The sequence below is a fragment of the Typopeltis vanoorti genome, chromosome 4 (assembly GCF_054136105.1).
Source record: "Typopeltis vanoorti isolate ZY-2024b chromosome 4, IOZ_Tvanoo_1.0, whole genome shotgun sequence".
Taxonomy (NCBI): domain Eukaryota; kingdom Metazoa; phylum Arthropoda; class Arachnida; order Uropygi; family Thelyphonidae; genus Typopeltis; species Typopeltis vanoorti.
Genome location: NC_143552.1, coordinates 138,389,295 through 138,403,553, shown reverse-complemented (window position 1 = coordinate 138,403,553; position 14,259 = coordinate 138,389,295). Strand labels below are relative to the sequence as shown.

The 14,259-nt window shown below is 36.1% G+C and overlaps 1 protein-coding gene across 2 annotated transcripts in view; it reads left to right on the top strand.

Moving 5' to 3' along the window:
- Window positions 1-14,259, top strand: part of LOC150107706 (ubiquitin-like modifier-activating enzyme 6) — a 701,981-nt gene that overhangs the window by 37,437 nt on the left and 650,285 nt on the right. Inside the window, exon 1 of one of the 2 annotated variants that reach the window (XM_090391480.1) lies at window positions 2,328-2,405. The exons of the other annotated variant lie outside the window; for it this stretch is intronic. The gene's annotated coding sequence lies outside the window, so the exon portion shown is untranslated. Of the gene's footprint in view, window positions 1-2,327; window positions 2,406-14,259 lie in introns of those variants that run through there. 2 annotated transcript variants of the gene reach the window in all.

Genomic DNA, 14,259 nt, shown 5'->3' with positions numbered 1-14,259 from the left:
ACAGTTTTTTTCGATATGTTGCAAGTAAAAGAAAAAATGTATATGATTTTAAAGAATGCCGATGGTAGGTAGGTAACCGAATCAGTTGATATAGTTGAATTACTGAGCGAGCACTTTGCAAGAGTATATCATCCAGATGGTGACATTGCAGGAATGAATGAACCAATAGCTTATATGGGAATTGTGAATGAAGTGGAGGTGAATAGTCTATTACAAAACCTCAATGTCAATACATCTGTGGGATTGGATGGTATACTAGCTCGTGTCGTACATGAAGCGGCTAAAGAATTGTCAGTGCCTTATTCATTTTGTTTAATTTGAGTCTCTGGTCTGCGTTAGTCCCGAGGGGGGGGAATATATCAGGAATCGTTGTGAAGGTCTTGGAGAAAATAGTCAAGAGGAAAATACAATATTGAATAGATAAATGGGATACTGTATGGAGGACAGCATGGTTTTTTTGAAGGGTAGATCATGCCTCAGTAACTTGCTCACGTTTATAACACAGTGACAGCTGAACTGGATAAGGGTAATGGGTTTACAGTGATTCTACTGGACCTTGCTAAGGCCATTGACAGGATACCACATGGAATTCTAATTAGTAAACTGCAGCATATGGGGTTGGATATACGGTTGGTGAGATGGATAGGAGGGTGGTTGATGGCGAGATATCAGAGAGTGGTTTATTCAGGAGTAGAGTCCAAAAGACGGTCTGTGACTAGTGTGTCGCAGGGTTCTGTTCTTGTACCACTGCTGTTCAATTTGTTCATTAGCGTTATAGGAAAGGATCTGAGAGGAAGGTGTTCATTTGTTTGCTGATGATGCGAAGTTGGGTAGTGCAATAGTGAGTGAACAGGATGTCAAAATTTTGCAGGATGATTTGGATAGTTTGGAGGATGGCTAAGGAGATTAGATGTCAATTTAATGTGGCAAAGTGTAAGGTTATGCATTTTGCGGTGAAAAGATTAGTAGCATTATAACACATTGGTGGAACCATACTCCAGGAAATTGACAATGGCAGGGATTTGGGAGTGTTGGTGGATAGGGAGTTGAAGTTTAGGGAGGCACATCGCAAAAGTGGCTAAATCAGCTCATCAAATCACTGGGTTGCTGAAAAATACTTTAACAAGCAGAGACAAACAGGTTATTTTTCCTCTGTATCGAGACTTGATAAGACCCCATCTAGACTACTGTGCCCAGATATGGGTGCCAGGGTTTCTTCTTGATGGGGGAGGAGGTGGAGAGGATCCAGAGACGAGTGACCAAGATGATAGCAGATGTATGGAACGAACCTTACGGGAACAGGTTGAAGATTTGTGGATTGCAGAAATTGGTTGATAGGCCGATAAGTGGTGATATATTTGAGACATTCAAATTACTGAAGAATTATTATAAGATTAATTCAGAAGATATTTTTGAGAATAGGACTGGTGGTGGGAGGACTAGGGGCCATACATGGAAGCTGGGCAAGAGTGTGGTTAACAAGGGTGTTAGAGCTAGGTTTTTTACTTGGAGAGTGGTGAATGAGTGGAATAAGCTTCCAGAGTCTGTTGTGGTTGCTACGACTGTGAATGAGTTCAAGGCGACGTATGATAGATACTGTGTGAATATCGAATAATTATTCTTGACATGATGTTAGGGCCTCCCTCGATGAGTCTATTGACTCGTTGGAGTTGCCCGTAATAATACTAATAATAATTTGGTGAAAAATGACACACACACACACATACCGAGAGAGAGAGAGAGCCGACAGAATGGGAAAGTTGAAGAGATGCAGAATTCTCCAGCAAAAGACAGGGGTGGTGGAGACAGATCTTAGCATTATGTACTACAGACGCGAGTAGTAGGTAATTTAGTAGGTAGTTGTTAATTTAGTTTATTTGTCATGCTATCACTAATACCTTTAACATGTTCATTGACAATCACGCGATATCACGCCATGCAAGTTCTCACCAAACGGCCGACAACGCGTTATCGCGTGGACGTCGCTAACTAAATAAAAAAAGTAAAAAAAATTGGCCACCACGAAATTCCAATTTTCAGCTTGGCAATGAAAGTGTTAAAGCTAACTTTCACTAAAGTAATCATATAGTCCGTATAGTGAGGATCGGATATAAGTTCTCTAATATGGTTGTCATTTTTGACATGTTCGAAATTCCAATTAATATTAAATTATTTTATTTATCGATTCTGCATATTATTTTATTAAAAAAATGAAAGAAAAAACGATACCTACAGTCTATGTTAGTCAAATAAAAATTACGTGATAGCCTAAATCCTTTCTTTGAGAGGTGGCGTTTTGTCCTGGTAACCACAGTGATAACCAATATTATTTTTCTTTTAGAATGCGGGGTTTTTGGAATGTAGTTTGTCTTGCAGTTAGCCAGTACTTGTGTTAACTGTTCCTGGTAGGTTAGCTTGTATTAAAATTTTTATACAGTGCACCGAAGATTGTCGGTTTGTCTTCAAATGATCTTTTAATAAAGTGTTCGTATTCACGAAGGCCCTTTGATAGAATTTGAAAATAATTTCTTATTATTTTAATAAACCTTAAAAATCTACTGGTATAAACCAGCAACACCGTAGATTTTTATTTTATTTCTTTGGTATCGTGCTTATCGCATTAGAAAATGTTTTACATTCTCTAATCCGATCGAATTGTATAATATGCAATCTTGTATATCATTTTCTGATTGGGAATGGGAGACATGAAATCCAGGTAAAAGAGGACTGTCAGCATATATAGATATGAGAGATCCATTGGTTAATGGAAGTCGAAAATAATTTCTGGTCATTTTCATTAACCCTAAAAGATTTTAAATAAGCTACTTTTGCACACCAGCAGTTTCTCTAAGATTTTTCTTTTATTATTTTTGTATGCAGAATTGGGTTGAAAATAATGAAAGAATGGCCTGCAACCATGGAGTGGCTGTAGTGTAAATATTAGGCATAATTTCTTATTCATCCAGTCAAATTTCTAGTTTGGCCAAAATATTTCACTTTGCACAGCACACACAAGAGATGATCCAAGTGATGCCGATGATATATCTTCTTCTTATGGTGCTATTTTCTATTGAAGGGCAGCGACTATCTTGGTGAACAAAATGCATGCTTGTGTTAATCTGAGCAGTTGTACGTTGTTCTTTCCTGTCCACGTCTTGATGTTCTTTGGAAGACCATGTTTGGTCTTCCAAAGCAAAATATTCTTATATCTTGCTTTGACAGCTCCTATCTAGTTCCTTTTGCCATCAATTCTTCTAACCAAAATAGTATGTAGAAGTTGGTATTTGCTGTTTCACATGATGTGGCTAAAATATGATGTTTTTCGTTTCTTGATTGTTGGATGATATATAATTAAAGAAATTTAATGACTAGTAGTCAAGAGATAGCAAAATAGAAAAAACTATTTATTATTTGAATGCACAACTGGTTTCATCTTCTTAGAAGATTTCATGTTATTCACCTGATGAAATTTTCTAAGAAGACAAAACTAGTTGTGCATTCAAATAATAAATAGTTTTTTCTATTTTGGTATCTCTCAGCTTCTAGTCGTGGTCATTAAATTTCTTTAGTTATGCCATATAGCCAAATAAATCTGTTGCATCAAATATATACAAGTTATACTAAAGTGTGGATAGGTCTCCTGTGGTAGACAGAAAAGGATCCATTGGAGAGCTGGGTGACGAGTTGGAGGGTGGACTGTTATGAATGTAAAGTTTTGCTAAAGTGTAGATATATATATATAAGTTTTACTAAAGTGTGGATAGGTCTCTTGTAGTAGACAAAAAAGGATAAGAATCCATTGGAGAGCTGGGTAATGAGCTTGAGGATGGACTGTTATGAATGTCAAGTTTTGCTGATTTTGAAGAAGAGGCGAAGCCATCGTTCCTATCAATGAAGAGTTGTATACTTATAGGTGCTCCAGATGGGTGTAAGGGATGACAATGGATTTTTTGTGATCTGTGTTTTGGGAGTAATCAGGTTCAGTAGATGAATGTAAAGTTTTGAAGATTTTAAATGGAGGGGGGGCAGGGAGTCATGAGCTAAAAAACTTGTGGAATGATTGATTTCAGTGGAGAGGCTAGTTTGAACAGAGCTGGAACTATCTGAATAGATGGTTCTGACTTTGCTTGCTAAAGTTTTACTAAATCATACAATTGAGAGAATGATGGTGTGAGAGTTGATCGTAGAAAGTTTTTTCTTCTTGGTTACAACGTGTATTGTACTTGATAAGAAATTAGCTTATGCTTGGGTAAAGGATTAAAACAAGAATATAATTTCTTTCAAGCATAATATAATCCATGAAAAATGGACTGCCTACCAGTGTGGATAGGTCTCCTGTAGACAGAAAAGGATAAGAATTCATTGGAGAGCTGGGTGACTGGAGTTGAAGGGTTGTTTTCATTTTCAATAGCAAAACTGGATCCCATGGTTCTTGTTCTGTTGTTAAGGAATGATAAATACATCTCTGACACATCTGGCCCTGTGTTCCACGTGGAGAATATGTTGAATCAACATATTCACTTTTTATGATGGTTTGAGTGTAGAGGAGTCTAGGGAATTTTTTTCAAAATGTGCAATGAAAAGATTAATTGATGTGATCAGCGCTCAGATGGCTGGCCTGGTTGGCTGAATGGCTAACATACCTGCTCTCTATTCAGTAGGTTGTGGGTTTGAATCCACTGTGGGCATGATTGCTTGTGATTGTTTCTAGGTGGGAAATGAATTTCGTTGCCTGGTGTGAGACCACTGGCCTGAAGTGGCTTGAAATAGTACCATGGTTGGTCTTTCGGAATTAGTTAAAAAAATAAATACTAAAAATATATATAAAAGTAATAAAAATTGAAAAAAAAAACCCCTTAGTCTACTCACAGTAATGTACTATAGGTATGTAGAAAAACCTTTCATGGGTGGGAGCTACATAAAATATATATGTTGTAGAGCTACATAAAAATATATATATATATATATATATATGTATCATGGAGAAGAGTTGAAATTAGATGTTTTTTTGTTTGGGGGGGGGGATTAGTGAAAATGGAGGCTCCATAATGTCTGTGACCTTGAGGACTGATAATGGTAAATAAGGTGCGTGTATATATGGATATCATGGGGGGAATAAGATCCATGGTCTTTTTTTTTGGGTGAAGGTGATTAATGCAAATAGAGGCTCCATAAGGCCAACCTTTGGATGAGAAAGATTTGAAGTATGTTTTTTAAAATGGGAAGAAATGTCACCAGTAATAAAATAAATTCTTTGGGCTAAATATTATTATAAGATGTAACTTTTAGAATAGTTTCAGGCAGCTAAGATATAATGTTATCTAGTAATTTTACTATTGCCTTTTTTGTGTATTTTGGAGAGTGGACTAAATTAAAACTATGTACATATATCACTGAACTAGGATTGACATTTTTTGATCATAGATCAAGAATCACTATAGATAATTCTTATCACTTTAGCTCAAATGATATTCTTGTTCTGCCTGTTTTTGGAATCTGCTACAGCTCTTCAGCATTCTCCTAACCTGAATAAATATGGATGCCTCAAATCTGCCAAAAATCTGGTAGATTCTCATCATGAAACAATCAGCTGAATGATTAAGATTCCCTTACCATACCCATAGAGGGTTGTAGGGTCACACCATTTTGTACTCCATCTGTGTTTCCATTCCTGTTGTTATGACAGCATGCATATATGCATATTGTGTTATTATTATTGCATGACACTTTCATGGACTCATTGTGGGAGAACAGTACCCAATATAACCTACCTATGCTATGATATGTACAATCCACCTATGTCTTAGTATTTTTGTCTGTTAATTGTATGTGTACATTGTCTAGCTGATTTGCTGGTATGCAGGATGAAAAATAGGATTTTCCAGAGAAGAAATCATGCTACATCTGTATGAGACGAGCTAATTTATTTTCAGTTAAAAATATCCATATAAAGATTGCTCCCATCATTATGAGAATCATACCATTCTTTTCTAACTGAATGATGCACATCGGTGTATATTTTTGTGCTTGTGAAAATGCTTGGTGACCAAGGCAAAAAATATTGGCTAATAATTTTAATATTTTAGAAATTTTGTCTAAAATATTGGCAAATTATTTGGATATATTGAAAAACACACTAACAAGTAAAGATAAGGAAGTTATTATCCCCTTTTATAAGGCTATGATTTGGCCACATCTTGACTACTGTGCACAGATTTGGTCACCTGGGTTTCTTGAGTACCAGGAGGTGATCGAAAAGATTCAGAGACAAGTGACTAAGATGGTGACAGGTCTGTACTTCCTATGAGGATAAGTTGAAGGTTTGTGGGTTGCAGAGTCTAGTTGACAGGCAGAAAAGGTGGGGGGGGGGATATGATAGAAACTTTTAAAATATTAAAAGGGTTTTATAAACTTGATGCAACTGAAATTTTTCAATATATGAGAAATAGTCAGAGAACTAGGGGGCCATCTGTGGAAGTTGTGTAAGTGGTTAGTAGGGGTGTGCAGACCAAATTTTTTGTATGGAATAGATTTGCCAGAATTGGTTTTGAGTTCCCTGATGGTGAACGGATTCAAGGAAAAGTATGATAAGATTTGTGTGTATGATGGTTGATTTGGGTCTTCTGCTGTCCATCTCCAGACTCCATGGAAATGCCGTAAAATAATAATAATAATTTAATAACTAAATAAAAGTTAGTTAATTATTATTCTTAGCTTCCTGTTTTTCCCTTTAAATAAAAGCATAAGTAATAATCAGTATCTAAGTATTACCAAGTTAGTGTAATTATATACATTGCCTCCATGGAGTCACAGTACTCAGAGAGGGGAGAACATCCTACACTACAAATATAACAGTCTGTCCAGCTTAACTCTGTTCCTCAGAGGTATTTTTGTTCGTTAATTGTGTATATTCTTATATTCTCCATACTTCGCTTGCTTTAAAAGAGGGGGAAAATTCTTACTTCTCTACAAGACTAACTTGTCATCATTTTATCTTCATATTTTTTATTTTTATAATTTGAATATCATTATTGGTTGTAAATCCCATATAATAATACTACACTGGTGTCTGAAAGGAGCTTGTGTAGCTCAGTCAGAATAGATGTATGGCCCTTTGCTCAGAAAGACCTGGGTTTGATTCCTGTCCATGATGTGAGGAATTTATCTGGTCTCTTTCAACTAAAGGTGAGTTAACCGGTCTCATATAGAGGTAGAGGTTTTTTTCCCACCTGGAAATTCAGGTTTTTTTGTCCCACAGAACAGGCAAACTGGCCTTCTGAACACACATGGATCTACAGCTATGAATACTTACACAGTGTAGAAGAAATGGGGTCTTCACTACATACTCTTTACGCCCATAGTCAACCATGAGTCACATCATGGTAGTCAACCTCCTGGACAGAGACGACATGTCATGATGGTGTCCAAAACAAGGATGAACTACATTTTTACCTGTATTATGAAAAAAATTATATTATATTACACAAAAAATGTGTTATAAATTTCATACAAATTAAATTGCAGTAAGTTGTTGGCAAAAGTTATAAATTTCCTAAGGATATACAGGGTAGCCATAATTAAAGAGGTGTTCGGAGTCCTATAGCAAAAAATGCTATAGGAAATATACAAAATTCAAACAAACTTGGTGTAAGCACACTCTGGAACATGGGGTTTTAATTTACAGATGATAAAAATTGTACAAAATTCTGCTACCAGAGAACATTTGGCACTATAAGCACATGGTTTGGAATTAAACAGTATTGGCTAGAACAGTGCTTCCCAAACTTCTGGATGTCAGGGCCCCCTTTGCAAAAATTAAAATATTTCACGGCCCCCCTCGAAAAAAAATCGTAATAGAGAGATATATTATTATAATATTTATACATACACAGCGAATATTGCAAAAATCCAATGCATATATTACATTTTTTATTCGCAGGAATTGTTCGCAGGAATTTTTTTATATTTTTTATCTGCCACTTATCCATCTCAGGATTAAATTTTTTAACATAGAATAGATCAAATAATATCACCACTTACTGATACTGGCACACCACAGACTGATAACATGAAATTAGTGAATATTACCTGAATAAGGGAATCCCTGGACCAGGGATATTTTTCTCTTTTGTGACTTTTCTCCCTTTAAGTAATTAAGCCTAATGCGAAACAGACAGCAAAGGCAGGTTATTAAAATGTACATATGATTAGTGCGGTATAAACAAAAGATCACGCAACCGAAAGATAAAAGTATAGCTGACAATCGAGTTGAAATGCTAACTCTCTTCAACTGAATTCCATATGTGAAACTGCCATAACATTCATTTTATATATATATATATATATATATATATATATATATATATATATATATATATTGTTGAAATTAGGATTTACTCGGAATGTATACATTTCATCATCATCATCATCATCATCAAATTCCTGCCATATACCCTCAAGGGGTGTACTGGATATGACAGTACTACATGAAAAAATTACATCATTACTAACTTCCTATCTACAATTTTCCTCCAAATCAGTCTGTTACTTGTTAAGACTCCAACATTATCAGATCTTATATTTCTATCGTCTAAGGCACTTTGTACCGTATCAATCCACCTATATCTTGGTCTTCCTCTGGGTCGTTTTCCTGCCAACCTGGCAGAGAACACTTGTTTTGCTAATCTTTCCTCTCCCATTCTATTTAAGTGACCATACCATCTGAGATTAGCTCTGCTAACGCATTCCTGGATGCTGACAATGTCAAGTTCTTTCCTAATATCCTCATTTTTAATATGATATTGCCATTGATGCGATTTGTTCACGCCTCTAATCTTTCTCAGGACTCTCATATCTGCGGTCTCTAGTCTTTGGTCAAGTGTTTTACTTCTGACCCAGCTCTCAGATCCATAAGTTAAAATTGGTTTGAACACAGTCTTGTATACAGCTAATTTAGTATTCCGACTAATTTCTTTCTTATTCCATATGAATTTATTCAATTGACTTCCCACCATACCAGCTTTGCTGATTCTGTTGTCTATTTCTATATTTAGTTTACCATCTTCAGTAAAAATTGTGCCTAAGTAGCTGAAATGTTTCACTTGTTCCACAGGTTCTCCATTCACAACACAGTTGACATTTTCAATGATTCTGCCTATTTTCATTGTCTTTGTCTTTTTATTGCTGACCTTCATACCATATCTATTACAACAGCTATTCAATTTAGTCAGAGAATCTTGCAGACTTGTAGCGGATTTATTTAGAAGTATAACATCATCCGCATAAAGCAAAGAGCTGACATTAACATCTCCAATTTTGATATCAGGTTTAATACCACATTCCTTCATAATGTGATCCATATAGATAATGAATAACAGAGGGGATAATGTACATCCTTGTCTCACACCAGATTTAACATTAAACCGTCTTGCTGTACTTCCTTCAATTCTAACTGCTGACTCACAACTCAAATAAAGACTAAGTATTGCTTGATATAATGCCCCATTGACACCATATAACTGCAGCGTATTGAATAGCTTCTCTCTTGGCACCTTGTCATATGCCTTTTCCAAATCGACAAAACTTAAATACAGATCTTTGTTATATTCCCATGCTTTCTCGACTATTTGTCGTAAAGTGAAGATCTGATCCTGACAGCCTCTATTTGGCCTGAATCCAGCTTGTTCTTCACCAAGCTTTTCTTCCACAATTCTTCTCAACCGTTTCTCAAGTATACTTGCATAGATCTTGCCAGGAACACTCAGTAGGGAAATACCTCTGTAATTCTCACATTCAGTTTTATTTCCCTTTTTATATATGGGTACTATGAGAGCTCTACTCCAATCATCGGGAATTTGTCCCTCTGTCCAGGCTTTCTGAACTATACAGTGCAGCCACTGTAAGACTCTTATACCACCATACTTAAGCATTTCTGGTCGAATATCATCTACTCCTGCTGCCTTTCCACATTTCAAGCCTTTGATGGCTTTTTCTACTTCAAGTATGGATATGTATTCCTGACTGCATGCCTGGTCAGTGTTTTTTATCACTGTGCTGTCATCACTGCTTGTTTCATTTAGCAGTTTTTCAAAGTAATTACTCCATACTTCAAGGATATCTTTTTCTCCTGTTTTCATTTCACCTTTATCATCTCTAATTCCTTTTACATTTATATGTATATGTATATTTATATGTATATGTATACATTTATAAAAATAAATTTAACTGACTAGAACCCGAGAAAGTATAACAAAAACCTTTAATACATCACAACTAGTTTCATCGGTGCTCCGACTTCTTCAGGTGAGAAATAAAAACATAAGATATAAAATAACACAGTAAAAAATGAACTTTACAGCTTAATAAAAAGCAGAATAATAACAGTCATATTTGAATAGGTGACCGCGTGCTACCGTTGGCATGAGTAGAATGTGTGCGACAGCTAATTTTTGAGCGCCAGTACTGGATTACTGCGCTATGGGAATCGGGTAAATTGTAGCTAAGATTATTGTTTAAATGTGAAGGGTCCCAGAACTATTTCTTTTGATTCGATGATTCTTCTTTCGAATTCATCCTTGCAAATATATAAATTAGTAGTGCGTTCCCAATCAACTTGATGTGGCTGTTCTTCAAGGTTAGAGTTTGCCGAGAAAAGGACATGACTGGAAAGGGCGCTCGCTCGTGCTCTACTGTAGGATATGTCACGTCTATGTTCCTCAAGACGAAGTGAAACAGATTTGTCTGTCTGGCCAAAATAAGGTCGACCACAGTTGCACAAAACTTTATAAACACCAGGAAAATGCAGATGGTTGTGTTTTGGTTTTGGTCGACTCAGAAAAGAACGAAGTTTTGGCATCGTAGTATAGTCGGCCTTTATGTTGAATTTTTTTAGAATCTTAGCTAGTTTTGGGGTAAGAGTGCTGATAAAAAGTAACTGTATATGAGTGGTAGGGTTGGAGTCATCTTCTTGTCGAGGATGTTGGCGTGGTCTCAAACGTTTAGTGATGTTACGAGACGAATATCCATTATTTAAGAAGGTGTTTTTCAGGAAGTTAAGCTCTGTTTGAAGGTCTTCTTCTGTGGAAATGAGACATCTTGCTCGATGGGCGAGGGTGGAGATGATGCCCAGTTTCTGAGGTGGGAAGTGATGAGAAGAACCATGTAAATATCTATCAGTGTGGGTGGTTTTTCGAAAAATTGAAAATTTAAGACAGTCAGGAAATCTACTGATCTTTAGATCTAAGAAGAGAAGAATGCCGTTAATCTCTAGTTCAGATGTGAATTTAATGTTTTGATGTTGGTTATTTAAATGGTTTAGGAAGTTTTGCAGTTCCTCTAAACTATGTCCCCAAATAAGGAAGGCGTCATCGATGTAACGTAACCACAGTTTAGGTTTCAAAGTAGCTGAGGAAATAGCTTTCTCTTCAAAATCTTCTAGAAAAAAGTTAGCTAAGACTGGAGATAGAGGGCTGCCCATAGCTAAACCGCTAGTTTGTTTGTATATTTTCTCTTCGTAGCAGAAATAGCCGGAATTGATGCAGTGAGTTAGAAGAGCGAACACTTTTTTAGAAACCTTGTCCTTAAGAAGACTCAGAACTTCATCTGTAGGAACATTCGTAAACAGAGATACGATGTCAAAACTCACCATTCTGTCCGAGTCTAAAAGATTCAAATTTTTTATTTTTGAGATGAAATCTTCAGAGTTTTTGATGAAGGAAGAAGAATTGCCAACTAAATGTTTTAAAGATAATTTTAAATTATCTTACCTGCTGATAAAGGGAATGCAACTGTAATCTTAGACAAAGCTGACTACCGTTGTAAGATGAACAACTTGTTAAGTTCTAATTCGTATTCTATGCTAGAAAGTGATCCCACAAGAGAACTTCATAACCGTACAAACAATCTTCTGAAATCAACTTCTGAACTTCCTAGACATACAAGACTATCTCTCCGCTCTCTCCATCCCCTCATTCCTCGGTTGTATGGCTTGCCTAAGATCCATAAGGTTGACACCCCTTTAAGACCTATTGTGGAAGGGATTGACTCACCTACGTACAATCTGTCTAAATATCTTGCAGCGTCTTTAAAACATTTAGTTGGCAATTCTTCTTCCTTCAACAAAAACTCTGAAGATTTCATCTCAAAAATAAAAAATTTGAATCTTTTAGACTCGGACAGAATGGTGAGTTTTGACATCGTATCTCTGTTTACGAATGTTCCTACAGATGAAGTTCTGAGTCTTCTTAAGGACAAGGTTTCTAAAAAAGTGTTCGCTCTTCTAACTCACTGCATCAATTCCGGCTATTTCTGCTACGAAGAGAAAATATACAAACAAACTAGCGGTTTAGCTATGGGCAGCCCTCTATCTTCAGTCTTAGCTAACTTTTTTCTAGAAGATTTTGAAGAGAAAGCTATTTCCTCAGCTACTTTGAAACCTAAACTGTGGTTACGTTACATTGATGACGTCTTCCTTATTTGGGGACATAGTTTAGAGGAACTGCAAAACTTCCTAAACCATTTAAATAACCAACATCAAAACATTAAATTCACATCTGAACTAGAGATTAACGGCGTTCTCCCCTTCTTGGATCTAAAGATCAGTAGCTTTCCTGACTGGCTTAAATTTTCAATTTTTCGAAAAACCACCCACACTGATAGATATTTACATGGTTCTTCTCATCACTTCCCACCTCAGAAACTGGGCATCATCTCCACCCTCGCCCATCGAGCAAGATGTCTCATTTCCACAGAAGAAGACCTTCAAACAGAGCTTAACTTCCTGAAAAACACCTTCTTAAATAATGGATATTCGTCTCGTAACATCACTAAACGTTTGAGACCACGCCAACATCCTCGACAAGAAGATGACTCCAACCCTATCACTCATATACAGTTACCTTTTATCAGCACTCTTACCCCAAAACTAGCTAAGATTCTAAAAAAAATTCAACATAAAGACCGACTATACTACGCTGCCAAAACTTCGTTCTTTTCTGAGTCAACCAAAACACAACCATCTGCATTTTCCTGGTGTTTATAAAGTTTTGTGCAACTGTGGTCGACCTTATTTTGGCCAGACAGACAAATCTGTTTCACTTCGTCTTGAGGAACATAGACGTGACATATCCTACAGTAGAGCACGAGCGAGCGCCCTTTCCAGTCATGTCCTTTTCTCGGCAAACTCTAACCTTGAAGAACAGCCACGTCAAGTTGATTGGGAACGCACTACTAATTTATATATTTGCAAGGATGAATTCGAAAGAAGAATCATCAAATCAAAAGAAATAGTTCTGGACCCTTCACATTTAAACAATAATCTTAGCTACAATTTACCCGATTTCCATAGCGCAGTAATCCAGTACTGGCGCTCAAAAATTAGCTGTCGCACACATTCTACTCATGCCAACGGTAGCACGCGGTCACCTATTCAAATATGACTGTTATTATTCTGCTTTTTATTAAGCTGTAAAGTTCATTTTTTACCGTGTTATTTTATATCTTATGTTTTTATTTCTCACCTGAAGAAGTCGGAGCACCGATGAAACTAGGTGTGATGTATTAAAGGTTTTTGTTATACTTTCTCGGGTTCTAGTCAGTTAAATTTATTTTTATAAATATATATATATATTACTTAGTTTTAGCACTTTTACGAATTTTAACATGTTCGGTTGAATTTTATTGCTGCCTTGGGAAATCGAACTCACACACATCTAATTAATAATAATAGTTTTTAGTTAGATACTGTGTTTGCCCATGCAGAGATATCTATACAGCATAGTTTCTGTATGAAGGGACATGTGATTCATTGATTAGTGTGTTTTTATCCCAGTTGTCTCTAATTGCACTATTTGTTGAGAAATATATTACACAGACTCTTCATACCTTATTCACTGGCATAATAAAAGTACTTGCTTTTATTGCCTCTGCAGTATAGTGGCTGTTAGGGAGGGCGTGTTGTTTACCACTGCAAGCGAGTTACTATCTCCCCACATGAACTTGTTTAAGCATTTTTTCATCTGTGAAGTATATGCGAAATTTTTATTGGTAACAGAAAACTAGCTCGGATGATGATAATATAAAACGAGTTTTGATATGTATATAAAGTCAATACCACTGCTTTTAAATGAAACATATGAATAAGCAATATTTACTAATATTCATTAAGCGCCGAAATATGCAGGAAGCAAAGTTTGTGAACCAACACCAATGTGTGAATTTTTCCATTAAAATATAAAAAATAACAAAAAAGAAATTATAAAT